At 37.9% G+C, this 16,874-nt stretch overlaps 1 pseudogene; it reads left to right on the top strand.

Annotated features, from left to right (window-relative positions):
* Nucleotides 1-54: 54 nt before the first annotated feature.
* Nucleotides 55-16,139, top strand: LOC108709375 (annotated as a pseudogene).
* Nucleotides 16,140-16,874: the final 735 nt, after the last annotated feature.

Here is a 16,874-nt window from a genome sequence, read left to right as displayed (position 1 = left end):
TTGGTTGTTGTTTGCTCCACCCAGTTTTTCTAACCATAGCCCCTAGTGACCAACTGTGAAAAGTTTGAGGACACTGTCGTTAGTCGTGTAGCAACAGCTTAAATTACCCCATTAAAATCAATGAGATAAAAGTTGGCCAGATGTTGATTGATCAGGGTTAAAAATCGTCGGATCGCGGGCGCACCTGTAGAAACGCTGTCCAACGATCAGACCACCCGTAGAAAGCATGAACCATGTGCACAAGTTAAAACTGCAAAAATAAATGTAGCATTCTGGGTAAAATTTATTATGCTCAAACTTGAATTCACCTTCAGATAATTCCTGCAAGGAAATGTATATGGATACTTTACCGTACTTTTCATACGTTTAATGTTGCAAATCTGTTATTAGTTACAAACTGGTAATGAAAGAAATTAGCGGGCTGTTACTTAATGATGTGTGGGTCAAAGCTCACCCGACCATAACCCGGTGTACTCCCATATTTATATGCCCACTCTGCTGTGATTTCATGGAAAGGGGTGGGGCATGCCATCGCAAGTATTTATAAAAAGGCACATGGAGGCAGAAGTGGGCCAGGAGAAGATCACAGATCAGATGGACCTAGGCTAAAGTTCAGCACCAGTCTATAGCACAAGCACTTTGTGTGGAAGGCAGCCTAAACACATGGGTTCTGCAGGTTTCAGATCATCAAATTGAATTGACATGGACTCTAAAATATAAGGTTCTTTTACCCTTGGGTCTCATGCCAGAAGTGGGCAGCAAAAAATTTAAAGGAGACCATACATATAAATGAAAAAAACCCCATAAAATTAACAATAAACTCAGAAAATAGCTATACAAGACTAAAATTCTGAACAAATATAACGAATATTTCCACAAAGAAAGAGGAAGAATATTCCAAATAAAACAATAGGAATGTCAAAACATGAAAGTCTAATAAGATAGCTTTAGTATAATACAATTATATAAATAAATAAGTATATAAAATAATTAAAGATATAAATATAAGTATAATATGAATGTAGATATAAATACAAGAGAAGATGAGAATGTCAAACATATTAAGGCCCAATAATAATCCAGTAAAAAGGTCTTAAATCAATCAATTACTCAAATAAATAGTGGAGGCAATGTGAATACTCAATTTTATAAGTTGAAGATTAATGATAGTAACAAGATACATTAAAATCTGAGTTCATCCCTTTCGGTTATCTAGTATCAATAGTGAAAATCCAAAAGACCTCTTGCTTAAGTATCCTTCGCACTAAATCATCACCTCTATAAGAAGTGGTAATTCTTTCTATTCCTTGTATATGAAAATGGTCTAAATTGTTAATAAAAAGTACTTTGACACTTTCGTTTTTTTTTCTATTTCGAATATCAGAGACATGTTCTCGAATGCATTATATCTAAGCCAGGTGGGTGTATTCACATCTTTTTCAAAAACTACACTTGGGGAAAGACTTTTCCCCAGTGTGTTGCACTTTCTGGATACAAATCTGCATCCTGAACCTACAATGTTTTTTAGCTTAGTATCTTGATACAAAATTGGAAGGTATTTATGGATAATGCGTTTAATGTGAGTAAACTGAGGACTATAAGTTAGATTACAACTGTAAGATCTAGTTGTATTATGAAGTTTAATAGATCTTTTTCAACTTGTTTTTGATACATGTTTTTCACCATCTTCCTAAGGTCCATAAACCAACCTTGGGTAGACCAATAGCTGGCATAGGTATTGTTCACAATTTTAGTCTTGTATATAAATTTTCTGAGTTTAATGTCAATTTGATGTTTTTTTCATTTATATGTACGGTGTGGCAGAGTGGGGGAATATGTAGGCAAAAGAAGCAATGCTTCTTCCAGCAGCTCTAGGGTTAATTCTGTCAGGCAATCAGGTGCATGGGCTGCCAATTAACCTAGCTGCTGAGTGTTAAAAGTTTAACTTAACTTAAAAGTGTACTCAGAAGGTGAATACCCTTGTTATTTTGTGTGTGTCAGAATCAGAATAGTTGACCGGCGGGTTAGAAAGGGAATCTTTCTGTTTAGTCCTCGGATCTGAAGGTGTGCCCTGAGCCTTAAAAATACACTTTTGACCACTTTTTTACCTTATTTTTCAAACTGTTTAAAAAAGCAATATATATTATATATTATCCATATTCCCCATCTTATAGTACTCTTATGCCTCTAAAAGGCATTATTAAGGTCTTTGCTACTATCTACTAATGATCTTAATTCTGCTTATCCATCCCTGACAACACATTCTGTATTAGTCTCCCCCTGCACTATTCTATGCTAACTTGTCTGGAGTATAGTAGCCACAGGACCAATCATTTGGCTTGCTGAATGCAAATGCAGATTTCAATTATATATTTTTAACTGAACCAAAAACAAAGCCAATTAAAAATTAGATTAGGAATGACAAAAGGTGGGGCACTGCAACTGGAAACGTTCAGATTTGTGTAGTGTGCATTTGCCTGCCTAGTAACTGCTATAGAGAACCTCAGGAGCATAGGCAACATATCTTTTAGCATTTAGTATGACTGATAGCAAGAGAATGATGCCGATCTCTGGGAGTATCAACAGGAAAAGAAACATTCTGATTCATTAAAACACTGGGCGTAACAATTCCCTAAAGCACATCTGTAAAATAAATTGTATATTTTAAAGATACAATTTTATTTGACTGAACTATTACTAAAGATGGGCCAGCATTTGAGCAAGGAATTGTGCAAAGTAGAGATTGATGTGGCAGAGCTCCAGGAATGGTACAAGAAGTTTGTTGTGGAATGCCCCAGTGGGACCCTATTTATCCATGAGTTCAAGCGATTCTTTGGTGTCAGACAACCAAGAAGCAGTCGATTATGTGAAGCACATGTTCAGATCCTTTGACAAAAATAGGGTAAGTGAATACATTTTGCTATTGTTTTTTGCGCTTATAGATATTTGTGCGTTTAGATATGTAGTTCCAGATGCTCAAACATTTCAAAACAAAGGTATCAGCCAGATGTCGGTCTGGCAAGGGTAAAAATCCCATTAGATCGCGGACCACATCAGATCGTTGATGCGGTCCTGCGTTTCGACCACTCGCATTGCTTAAATAGGACCCACAATCGGATCAGTCCAATATCGCCCACCATGAAGGCATATCATCTGATCGTTTGGTGAAGCTGGGCATACCGGTGAGAGATCCGCTTGTTTGGTGAAATCGCCAACCGAATGTGTCTTTATGTGTATGGCCACCTTAAAAAAACTGTTTCTTTAAAAAGTTTACTTTTTATCTACTTCTAGTAGATTCTAGTAGGCAATTTTATATAGGTACAGGATCTTTTATCTAGAAAAATCATCCAAAAAGCTCTGAATTATGGGAATGCACTCTCCCATAGACTACGTTTTGCTCAATTGATTCAAACTTCCTTTTTCACTTTCTTTCAAAGATATAATTGATCCTTACCGAAAGCAATTCTTAACATTTTCATTATTTATATTATAATTATTGTTTGATTCTTTATATAGGGTCAACACATTTTGTAGAACTTTATAGAGATTTTAAATTAGGCCATGTTCCAGTGGGGTTTAGCATCTACAATCCCTATCCTATTTACAGTGTTGTCAATTCTACCAGAGACCAGTTAACCTGACTGTATATTTTGGAGTGTTGGAAAAACCCCACCTCAAGCATAGGGAGAATATACAAACTCCTTGTACAGTGCCCTGGCTGGACTTAAAAGGGGTTGTTTACCTTTGAGTTAACTTTTAGTATGATGTATAGAGTGATTTTCTGAGACAATTTTCAGGTGGTTTTAATTTTTTTTATAATTTGTGATTTCTGAGTTATTTACATTTTTATTCAGCAGCTCTCCAGTTTGCAATTTTAGCCAAGTGGTTGCTAGGGTCAAAATTACCCTAGCAACCATGCACTGATTTGTATAAGAGAATGGAATAGAAAGACAGTAATAAAAAGTAGCAATAACAATACATCTATAGCCTAATAGAGCATGTGTTGTTACATGGGGTCAGTGACCCAAATTTGAAAGCTGAGAAGAATCCAAAGAAAAAATAATTCAAAAACTATAATAAATAAATATTGAAGACCGATTGAAAAGTTGCATAGAATTAGCCATTCCATAACATACTAAGGGGCAAATTTACTAAAGGGCAAAGTGACTAACGCGGGCAAAAATTTGCCAGCGTGACGTCATTTCATTACTTCGCCGATTTACTAACGGTCACTGACGTAACTTCGCTAGCGAAGGAGATAGACTCTAACGGTACTTCGGTCCCTAATGCCTCGAGAATTTGCACTCTGGCAAATGGACGTAACTACGCAAATTCACTAAGATGCGGATTTTACTGAACATTACCTCTTGCGCCAGACTTGCCTTAGCCACCTCAGACCAGGCAAAGTACAATAGAGTAGATAGGACTTCCTAAAAAAAATAGTTAAAAATTTTTCTAAGTCCCAAAAAATGCTGGCGTTTTTTCAGGGTGATAGGCTGAAAAAGAGCGTACATTTTTTTGGGGGTAACCCTGGTTCCCCCCTACATTTCCTAACATATGGCACATAAACTATACACTGGTCTCATGTGTAGGGCAATATAACAACTTTATTTTATTTTAATAAGGTTTCGCGGGCTTGTGTAGTGTAATGTATTGGCTGAAACAGATACTTCCATTGAACTTTAACTTCCCGCCGTATGTAAATTAGTCAACAATAGCACAACTTCGCTTTGCTTGGCGCAGTAACACTAGTGCAACTTCGCCAGCATTCGGCACCCTGGACGCAACTTGGATTTTAGTGAATTAGGGTTGTCCTGGCGAATCTTCACCTGGCAAAGTGTTGCGATGTGAGCGAAGCCGTCGCTGCCGAATTTTCAGAGGTTAGGGAATTTGCCCCTAAAAGTTAATTTAAAGGTGAACAACCCCTTTAAACCTAGGACCCCTGTGCCGTAAGGCAGCAGTGCTAACCATTGTAACTCTGTGCCACCAATGTTTCCAGAATATCCAAGCATTTTTACATCTGAGCAGAGTTTTGGTATTAGTTTTCATATTCATTTTCTTTCATTCTTTACAGATTATATACTGTTGTCTGTTTTTCACTTCATCTGATGAAGTGACCGCTGTAGTCACAAAACGCGTTGAGCCATGCACTCCCCTGCTCTGCTCATCCAGATTTTGGTGCTTTTACTGAAGATTTAATAAAATAAGATTTTATACAGTTTTTTCACTTAGCGTTTCTATCCACAACGGAATCCAACCTATGTGCCTTCAGTTTAGTGTCTGTTTTTCACACATGCTTAGTACCTTAAAATGAGCTATTATCTGCTGCTCTCCGGGTACAGCACTGCTACATGCGACTCTTGCCCAGTTAAACACTGTAAGTCACACTGTCAGAAGAAATCTTGGGCGTCACTTTATACATCAAATCTTTACATACATGGCCATATTCGTTTGTTATTATCAGAATTTTTGCAACACCACAGACAAGGAAAAATCTTCTTAAAAGCCACTAGTGTTAAGTATGGGTCCTGGCCAGGGCAACAGCAACATTTCAGACCTTATGCAGCATTTTATCAAGCCAACAATAGTGCATGCTCAAACATTTATCGTACAGCCCAGTGCCACCTAATGGTAATTCATAATATCACATTTGCAAAAAGATTTTTTTTTTTACATAGTTATAATTTTAAAAAAATATCTGTGCCACTTATCTATTACTTATAGGGGTTATTTATTAAAACCCAAATTTTTCAGATTTAAAAAATAAAAAAAAAATTAAATAAGAAAAGTCGACCAAACTAGAATCCACGATTTGCTCTTATTTATCAATAAAAAGCTCTTAAACAAATTGATTTGGGAAAAAGTGTCCAGGTGAAGGGAGAATTCCTCTTTGACAACCTTACCAAAGAGAAAAATGCTATTTCATATCCCGACAAATGGATGGTACAAAATACAGGAAAATACTGAAAGAGAACCTCTTTCAGTTTGCTGAATAAGGGAATCTTGGGTGAAAGTTTATCTTTTATTAGTCTAATGTTCCCAAACTCAAGGCCAAAATTACAGTGTAATGGCTCAGAACAAAAAGGTGAATGTCTGAAAATGTCTCAGTCAAAACACTCATCTCAGTCCAACTGATTATAGGTGGAACTATCTGAAAATGGAAAAAGCAACAAACAGACCTGAAGTGCCTGGAAGAGAGGTAAAGGAAAGATCATTTTGAGTGTCAGTGCATGGACATAAAAATATCACAGAGAACAAAAGTACAGTGTAGGACATATCCATTATCCAGAAAGCTTCACATTATTGGAAGTTCATTTCCTATAGACTCCATTTAGAATAAATATAAATATGAATTATTCCATTTTCTGTAATAATAAATACCATACCTTGCACTTGATGGTAACAAGCTTCATAATATGGTATTCATTGCAAAACATTCTGATTAGGTGTATAATGATTATGGATCAGCACACTCATTTATATCTTGTGAACAAAGTGTTTATTTGTAACACATCATTATATCCAATGTTTCGGTCCCATCTGGGGACACTTATCAAGGATAATGTGCCCATATCGTGTAACAGTTTAAATACCCACCCCCACCAGTGAATTTTGGCGCCCTCATGACGTCATTAATCCGTATACAGTCTGTTGTTTCAAAAAAAGCAATTTCCTTAGTGCTTGTAAGAGCCATTGTGTACTGTGACCATTAGGTGTCAGTGTTGTATCTCTGTGGAAGTCCTTATCTAATCAGTTGTGTATACAATTTAAAAGAGTTGCCACATTGAAACATTTCAAGACTTGTTACTTACAGATAGTGGAGAATATTCACATGTTTTCTGATTAGATACTATGTATATATTGTCCTGTGAAAACGAAAAGATACAGTTATAGCATTGCATATTATATTGCCAGAATACTTATTCTCAAGCCAAAAAACAATTCAATTGTAATTGCCCATTCAGTCCCTTGGGGATGACACAGCCCAGTTCATGTATACAGAATGAAGCTTTGCGTTTTAACAACAAATTATTTATATCTCCACCCTTGGGTGGCTTTGGTACGGACCAATGACATCATGAGGGCGCCAAAATTCACTGGTGGGTAAATGATATGTTACAATGATGTGTTACAAATAAACACTTAGTTCACAAGATATAAATGAGTGTGCTGATCCTTCATCATTCTGTATTCACCATATTGATCGTGCACCTCAGCCTCATAAGGAATTGAGTGCAGACACCACCAGTACTGTGTTATATTGACAATTGTGTCCAGCACCGCAGAATTGGACATTCACTGAGCAATACATCTACCAGCTCACTGTGGATATGGATAGCGCCAGTCAACCCCCCACACACACTGACAGAAAGGAGAACTTCACATCTGAAGTTCAAAGAAACCTTTACTGAAACTTTTGGCAACCTCGCAGCCAGAGAGGCGTATCATGAACTTTTACGCTTAAAGAAAAAGGAAGTGGAACTACACTTGCATGGAAATTAAGATTATTATCGCGAGTAGAAGATTCCAAGGGGATTCAGAATCACCAACACACCTTCCATTGGCAGGCCCAATCGTGAATTCTGCAGGCGTTGGTGTCATATACTGGATCGGTGCTCCTTGGATCTAATCCTATTGGTAATGGAAGAGGTCGGTGGGAACTCAAACTGCTAAGGAGCAACCTAGAAGCATTTGAGGCCACACACATCCCAGCGATAACCACAGACAAAGTCACAGACTGGTTAAACAGATAGCAGTACCAAGTAGCCGAGTACATATCGAGATACTGGCTTTCAAAAACTCAAAGTGGTTAAGGTGATCCAACATTATAAGGAGATCAGACGTACCGTTGGCTGCAAGGCACTGTTCCCTTTAAGAGAAGGGGAGTGACTCGCCGACCGCCGAGACCTGGAGGATCCCTGTCGGGCAGCGAGGCATCAGACAGCGAACGGGATACCAGTGCGCTGAGAGACACAGGCGCATCTGAAACGGCTTCACCAACATCAGTGCCTTTTTTAGGAGCAACAGCTGCCACTAGGGATCCAAGAAAGCCACCTGCAGGGGAGGGAAAAAGCACCACAGCACGAACCCGATCGCAGAAGCAGGACAGGCCACCGCACAAGAAGACATGATATTCAACCTACCATCTTACCAACTCACCCCATCAGAGAAAACCCTGCTGCACAAGGGATTAAGCTTTGTCCCCATGGTGAGTAATCACCCTTTTGAACATATTGTTAACAATTACAAATTCACACGCCAACTGAAATTAAGAGACAGATTTTGTGGGGAGGAAGGTGTTGAGGTACTGGATAGGACTGTCACAATAAATGACCCAGCAAGGGAAGATCTTAGGGTAAGGCCACACTAAGCGATAGCGCGGCGATTTGACTCGCCGCGACTATTCGCCGCGACTTTTAATCTTCAATCGCTGGCGAACCTGTGGCGCTGGCGTCTATGGGGAATCGCTGCGTAAAAACACACGCGGCGATCTTTTTTCTATTGTCGCTCGAAATCGCCTCGCTAGGCGATTTCGAGCGACAATAGAAAAAAGATCGCCGCGTGTGTTTTTACGCAGCGATTCCCCATAGACGCCAGCGCCACAGGTTCGCCAGCGATTGAAGATTAAAAGTCGCGGCGAATAGTCGCGGCGAGTCAAATCGCCGCGCTATCGCTTAGTGTGGCCTTACCCTTAGAGACCAGCAAGGGAAGATCTTAGAGACCAATGCGAACGTCTCTTTAAGCCCAAAAGTACATACGACCCCCCCAGCAGTAATGCCTCAATAAAGATATTTCACTGGCTTTTGAACAATAATGCTATAACTGACAGCCGGAATGTGCATAAATGGAAAGGGAACCTCACCCCAGCCGAAAAAGAGGCCATTAAAAGTCTTAAAATAAGGATATCATCATTAAAAATGCTGATAAAGGAGGCGCTTTAGAAATATTGGACTATGCGTATTACAAAATGGAGATTTTATCCCAGTTATCTGATACAAATAATTATGGCAAACTTACCTTCGATCCAACAGATAAGTTAAAGGGGAAGTCAAAGCACTAATTGACATTGGGGTAACACATGGTTGGCTATCTAAAGAACTAGGAGACTACTTAATAACCAGATATCCAACTCTGCCTGTCATATACACTATACCCAAAATACATAAAAACCCAGAGAGGCCATCAGGACGGCCCATTATATCATCTACAGGGTCGCTAAATGAGAAAATTGCACATTATCTATTCTAGACATTTTACTGCAGCCCTACATAACCTCCACAAGTAGCTACTTGAAAGATACAACTGATTTCTTGAATGTAGTGGGGAGTATTGATTTACCTGTTGAAAACCTGATAATGGCCACAATCGATGTCCAAAGTCTGTACACTTGTATACCGCATGCAGCTGGTATAGAAGCTGTACGCAAATTAGTGACACAGAATCCCGCATACAATGGGCCATCAATAGTGTATACATTACAGCTACTTGATTTCGTACTTAACAAAAATTATTTCAAATTTGAAACCAATTTTTACATACAGTGGAAGATCAGTTCAAAATGGGAAAGAAATTTCTAGAAAGGGGTTACCCTGCCCAATTGATTAAAGACACAACAGACATGGTACTGTCCATGGAACGTAATCAGCTGTTACAAAACAAAAAACAAGGACCAAAGGCAAGTGAGGACAATGATATATACTACGTAAGTAAATACAACCCCCCACAGCAAGGCCATCAAAGAGTAAATACTTAATTATTGGGAAATTGTGGCTAAAGATGATGTTCTAAGCACTAAGATCCCTAACAAACCGAGATTCAGTTACTCCAGGAACACAAATCTCAAAGAACACCTTAGTCCATCTGACCCAGTGGGTAAATACATGCGACCCAAAATACACCATTTTCTAACACCTCGCCCGGGAGTATACAAATGCACAGGCTGTGTAGTATGTAATACTTTAATATTGTGGGGAGAATTCAGGCACCCGAGAACTGGAAAAAGATATGCAGTAAAACATAGGTTAACATGCACATCTTCAATGGTGGTTTATGTTATAAAGTGCCCACGTGGCTTTATCTATTGTGGAAAAATCACCAGACAGCTAAAGGAAAGGATAAACATGCACAGGGCTAGTATCAGGGCAGCATTGGGCAGTGAGAGAAAAGTTAACGGGATATTGCCCAGCAAACCAGTGGCCAAACACTGGAAAGAAGCAAGGCATGATCCTTCTACATTTAAGTGTATGCCTATTGAGCACAAACCAAAGCCACCCAGGGGTGGAGATATAAATAATTTGTTGTTAAAACGCATTCTGGATACATGAACTGGGCTGTGTCACCCCCCAAGGGACTGAACAATTACAATTGAATTGTTTTTTTGGCTTGAGAATAAGTGTTCTGGCAATATAATTTGCAATGCTATAACTGTATCTTTTCATATACATAGTATCTATATCAGAAAACATGTGAATATTCTCCACTACCTGTAATTAACAAATCTTGAAATGTTTCAATGTTACAATGTGGCAACTCTTTTAAATTGTATACACAACTGATTAGATAAGGACCTCTACGGAGATACAACACTGACACCTAATGGTCACAGTACACAATGGCACTTACAAGCACTAAGGAAATTGCTTTTTTTTAAACAACAGACTGTATACGGACTAATGACATCATGAGGGCGCCAAAATTCACTGGTGGGGGTGGGTATTTAAACTGTTACATGATATGGGCACATTATCCTTGATAAAGGTCCCCAGGTGGGACCGAAACGTCAGATATAATGATGTGTTACAAATAAACACTTCGTTCACAAGATATAAATGAGTGTGCTGATCCTTCATCATTCTGTGTTCACCATATTGATCGTGCACCTCAGCCTCATAAGGAATTGAGTGCGGACACCACCAGTACTATATATATATATATATATATATATATATATATATATATATATATATATATATATATATATATATATATATGAGCCAGTATGGTGTACAGTCCAATTATATGAATCAATGCGTAAACAAACATTGGCCGATAGTAACCAGTGACGAGAGCCTGAGCAAAAAATTATCCAGTAAACCTAGATTGAGCTACAGGAGGGGGAGGAATCTGATGGAGAGTTTGAGTCCACCAGATCCATTGGAAAAATACGTAAAACGCAAAGACAACACTTCCTCACACAGAAACAAGGGGTCGTTAAATGCAGTGGTTGTGTTATGTGTAGTAGCCTGATATTAGGGTATGATTTCCATCACGAGCAAACAGGCAAAAGGTATAAAATAAAACACAGGATGACGTGCACCACAACTATGGTGATATATATCATTACATGTCCCTGTGGATTGATATATTGCTGGAAAAGAAACAAGACATATCCAAACTGCTAGTTGTGAAACATTGGGCAGAAGCTAGACACAGCCCATCTTCTTTCAGATGTATGCCCATAGACCACATACCCATGAGACCAAGGGGTGGTGACTACAATAAGGCTCTGCTGAAAAGAGAGGCTTTTTGGATATTCGAATTAATTGTGTGGCTCCACGTGGGTTAAATGGACAATTGGTGCTAAATTGTTTTCTGTAATAACATCGAAACTTTCATGCAAGTGGATCAGCGAACAAAACGATTTTTCCTGTGACCGAACGAACGAATGAAATGCGGTAAATCCTTCGATATTCGAAGTTGAAGGATTTTACTTCGACCCATAGTAAATGTGCCCCTTAGTGTGCCAATCTCTGAGTTAGGCAATGGGGTCAATCTTTAAGGGGCCTGCCTCTCTGTCATTAAACCTTTTGTATCCTTTACTTTCTTGTTAATGAGTCATCCCCATAGGCTCTGTAATGTCATTTTTTATTCAATAAATATTAACCTAACTTGGAGTGCATGCTATACTCTCTCAAAGGCAGGTGAGAACCTCTCTCTCTCTCTCTCTCTCTCTCTCCTGTGTGTATATATATTTTTTTTTTCATTCGATATATATATATATATATATATATATATATATATATATATATATATATATATATATATATACACACACACATGGCTAACACAATTTGCACTTTCTTTTGCAGGACAACACTATAGACTTTTTGGAATACGTGGCAGCTTTGAATCTTGTTTTAAGAGGAAAACTTGAGCACAAACTGAAATGGACATTTAAAGTATAAAGGGGATAAACAACTTCAAAAATTTTGTATAGATCCACCTCTATTTTGTTACAGAAAAGGACGTACCATTAGGGACCATCTGTGTACAGCAGAACCCAAAAAAGAGACAAGACAGAAGGTTTTATTCCAAGGTTTGGAGAAAAAAGGTACGTTTCCTTGTTTGGGGTGTGTGTGTTGCTCCTCTGTAATAAGGGGAGATTCAATCTGCCACCCCATGAAAGGAAACAAAATTAAACTGAAACACTACGCTACCTGTTTAACAGCAGGCGTAGTGTATCTCTTGAAATGCCCATGTGGGAAGGTGTATGTGGGTCAAACTATACGCCCAGTGAAAGAAAGAATAAAAGAACACAAATCAGACATTAGAAACTATAACACCAATACCCCCACTGATACATCGGTGTCTCGACACTTCTTTTCGAATAAACACAATCAGTCACAATTGAAATGGCTAGTCCTCGAGGTGGTTACCACAAAGGGGAGGGGATATCAAGAAATTACTCCTTCAGAGAGAAGCAGTGTGGATCAAGAGACTTAACAGTATGGTCCCCATAGGGTTAAATGAATACTGGAGTATTGCACCTTTTTTGTGAAGTATATACAGGTCTCATATTGCTATTTCTTTCCCTTTCAGATAGAATATAAGAGCTGCTCTGTATAGTGATTTAAGTGAACCCACAATGCGGTAAGAAACTTAAAATTAGTTAAGGCAGTCTTCTATATATCCTTCCGAATGTCTAAATTAGACAAGTTTGATGCAGCAATGTATGCTTTAAAATGTGAATCTACATGAATAATATTGTGGTATATACAATGGATTCCCTTTTGGTAGGCCCTATGGGCAGTACCAGGAAGTAACAAATGTTTTAAATGTTTTAAGTTGATTTTTTCTTCATGTTCACGTTCCCATCCATGCCAATGCCCCAAGTTCATTGGACTTTTTCATTAATAGATTGGACTATACACCAAGTTGGAAACAACAATTGAACACTTAAAGGATGGATTGCTACTTCACTTGCTTTATTTACGGACTTGTGTTGATGTCTTTATAATGTGTGACACTTGATACTTGAACCACAATTGAAAATATATAACACTATATCTTGGTACATGGGAGCTAGGCTTTGTACTCCCAATAGCAGTGGCTCCTCCCACGTACTTAATTATATGGGTGTGGTATAATCCTTAAATAGAATGTATGGTGGTTGTGTTGTATCCACTTGATAAAGGACTATTGTCCGAAACATGTCGTGTGTTAAATAAACATTTTGCAGTAAATCTGCTAGTGCCAGGCTCAATTCTTATTGCGACATTTAAAGTATATGACAGAGATGGAAATGGCTGCATAGACGAGAGAACTGCTAGAAATAGTTGAGGTGTGAAAGATATTTCTGTATTTTTTTTTCTAAATAGTTACTATCTTCACTCTCTTTGTATGCAACCCAACTTTAATGATGATGACTGCTTCACTACTTGAATTATATAAGGCAAACCCTATTTCATTCATAGCCTATCTATAACTTGAAAAAAGCCTGTCGTCAAGGACAAGACGAACGAACTCCCTTGCTTTCTCCAGAAGACATCGTTGAGAGGATATTCCAGTTAGTGGATGAAAATGGAGATGGTAATGTTATTCATGTCTTTGTGCTTCATTTCAGAGTACAGAGAACTGTGACTGTTCTAGTGTACGTGTATATGTATATATGTTTAGCAGCACTAGATTCATGAGGGATACATGCATGTATTCATCCCAGCTCCAGTCCCTACTCATCCCCTAGCCTCATTCAGACACAAGATTTATGGAGCAGCATAGGATGCAGCTTGTAATGGGGCCTGATGATGCACTGTGCACCTATCTGGAGCGAGGTACACAGTAATCCCCAGTTAGAAGTGTTGTGTGATTAAGGTACACACTATTGTGCCCCTTATTGCTCCTCTACATCTGCCTGGAGGATTTGTAAATGACTCCTAATGACTGCAGTAGGAATAAAGGTACTTCAACACACTTGCTAATAAGCTGATTTAGTGGCATCATGGTTGATCTTTAGCAAATGACCTTATTTTCCCAATCCACTACATGTAATCCTGCATTACATAACAGTAACTGCCTAGTTAATGCACGTGAAAGTAGCAAAAATACTAATAGTTGTTTGTTATATAACCTGTACTAACCTTCTGTACCAAGTTAAAGCTTTAGCGTTGTTAAAGCTCCTCTTATACACAACCTTTATGTTGTAGAAATATATGCAAGGGGAATAGTTTGTAGCCATACAGATGTAAAGGTGGCCATACACTATAAGATCCACTCGTTTGACGGGGTCACCAAATGATTGGATCTTTCCCCATTATGCCCACCAAAGGCAGGGCAATATCTGGCTAATCTAATCGTTCAGCCCCAGGAGGTTATTACAACAATGGCATTAGTTACTGGTGCAACAAGGACCACATCAACTAGTCGGTGTGGTCCTGAATCGTAAGGGTAAATCAAACCTGCCTCGATATCTGGCAGATCGTCAGAAGAACGCCCCATACACAAGCAGATAAGCTGCCGAATCTGCCAAAAGACCAATATTGGCAGCTTAAATCTGCGGTGTATGGTCACCTTAAGCTGCTGATTCAGCCCCTTTAGACAAAGTCAGAAGCTTCTTTGCCCTTGTATGGAGTCCACCAAGCACCCCCTGCGAATATCAGGCTGAAAATTAACCAGATGTCAATGGGGCAGGAAGCATATATAAATATTGATACAGTCCTTGTCTGACAGGTCTCTGTAGGCCCCAATATATCATCCCAAATGCTGAAGAAAAATCTGTTTAGTGGAGATACCTGAGTTAGAGATATGTTTAATTTAGGTGCAGTTTGTAGTTGGTGATATCTTGTTAATTCTGTCAGTGATACATTATATGGATGTAGTCATTAATAATTTGGTTGGACCCAGTCGGTGATTCCTTTATAGGATGCAGGGGGTAATACCATTACTCACTACCTTCATAAGCTCAGCAATATAGTATAGTTAATGGCAAAAAGTCCACTGTTCGTTATCATTTTAGAACGTGGGAGATTTATTATTTTACACATTCTATAACAAGATGAAAGTTTTGAAAATAAATGCTACTTAAACAGTTTTATATTGTACTTGTTAAGAACTCAATGCCATTAAGGCATTAGCAGCTACATTCAGCAGGATTTTTCACAGGATAACTCAGTAAAGAGATACAAAATACGCCTAAGGAATTAGAAAAATTAAAGGGTTATGTGTACGTATATCAAATTGGATTGTTAAACTGAATTCTAAGCCTAATAAAATAATAAGGTTCTTAGAGATATAAATATAAATGTTGGGGAAGACACGAATCCAATATTTTGTGTTGTATTATGGTTACTTACTGTATGCATTGGTGTCACCTTTCCTTTCATTCCTACTACAATAGGCCAACTATCCCTAGATGAGTTTATTGATGGAGCATGCAAAGACACATGGGTGATGAAGATGCTCCAGATGGATGTGAGTCCAGGAAGCTGGATTACTGAACAAAGAAGGAAAAGTGCTCTCTTTTAATGGCACTCAGGTATTTGAAACTCTTCAAGTAAAGCCAAGACGCCAAACTGAACACTAATGAGAAGAGTTCTAACATTTGAGAGATAAAGTGGAATCAGTTCAGCCATGAATTTATGAAAATATGAAAATAATGCACAATTGTATGTATATCTTTTAGAAATTTGAGATGGTTCATTATTGCATATGTGTACTATAGCTATTCCATATTGCAAATATAGACTGTTACTCGTGGTCACTAAACTTGTAATCTGAACTTATTCAGATTGGTTATTTGTATCGCAATTAATGTCAATTGTAACAATTAGTAGGCCAACCTCATCCTTGTCAGATAGACATAATGTAGTTAACTTAAATTGCTTAGGTACAGGTTTGGCCAGTCTGTGTGATAGTATGTACAGAACAGGTGCATTAAAATATATATATATATATATATATATATATATATATATATATATATATATATATATATATATATATATATATATATATATATATATATATATATATATATATATATATATATATATATATAGCCAATGCTTTGCGGTCCCAGAATGGAACACAAAGTGGCACTTATATGTGTTTGCAGCAATGACAGAACATGACAGCACTGCAATATTGGATGAAAGCACATGGCATCCCCTGGCAGATCATTTCCTTGTCAGTCATTCATGCCATGCAAAGAAGGGGTGCCAGGTGATGCAACCTACAGTCTTATCCTAAGCAGTGCATTCATTCATGTTCCAGGCCATCTATCCTTTGCATAACTTTTACACAGTCATACATCATTTGTAGTCAGTGAGCCATGTTCTCAGTCAGGTCCATTGTGACAGCAGACGAGGTACTGCAAGTGACTTTAAGAGCTTTTAAATATAAGAATTTTGTCCTGTATTAAAGATTTTTATGGATTTGTAATCACAAAGCACTGTTTATTTATATTTACCCCAGTTTTAGGAATATTTAAAAACAAACAGGTGTTGCCAAATCAGCCAAGTAGCATATGAGTAGGTCATGTTTAATATAAAACACGACTGCCATAAATAAATAGCGCAATATTCTATTAAAAAACACAATTATCATGTATTACCATTAAGAGATTTGAAAATAAATTGTTTCTATATATCATTAGTAAT

This window comes from Xenopus laevis, chromosome 2S, assembly GCF_017654675.1.
Source record: "Xenopus laevis strain J_2021 chromosome 2S, Xenopus_laevis_v10.1, whole genome shotgun sequence".
In the NCBI taxonomy this organism is placed as follows: Eukaryota; Metazoa; Chordata; class Amphibia; order Anura; family Pipidae; genus Xenopus; species Xenopus laevis.
This window is presented reverse-complemented; position numbering and strand designations above follow the sequence as displayed.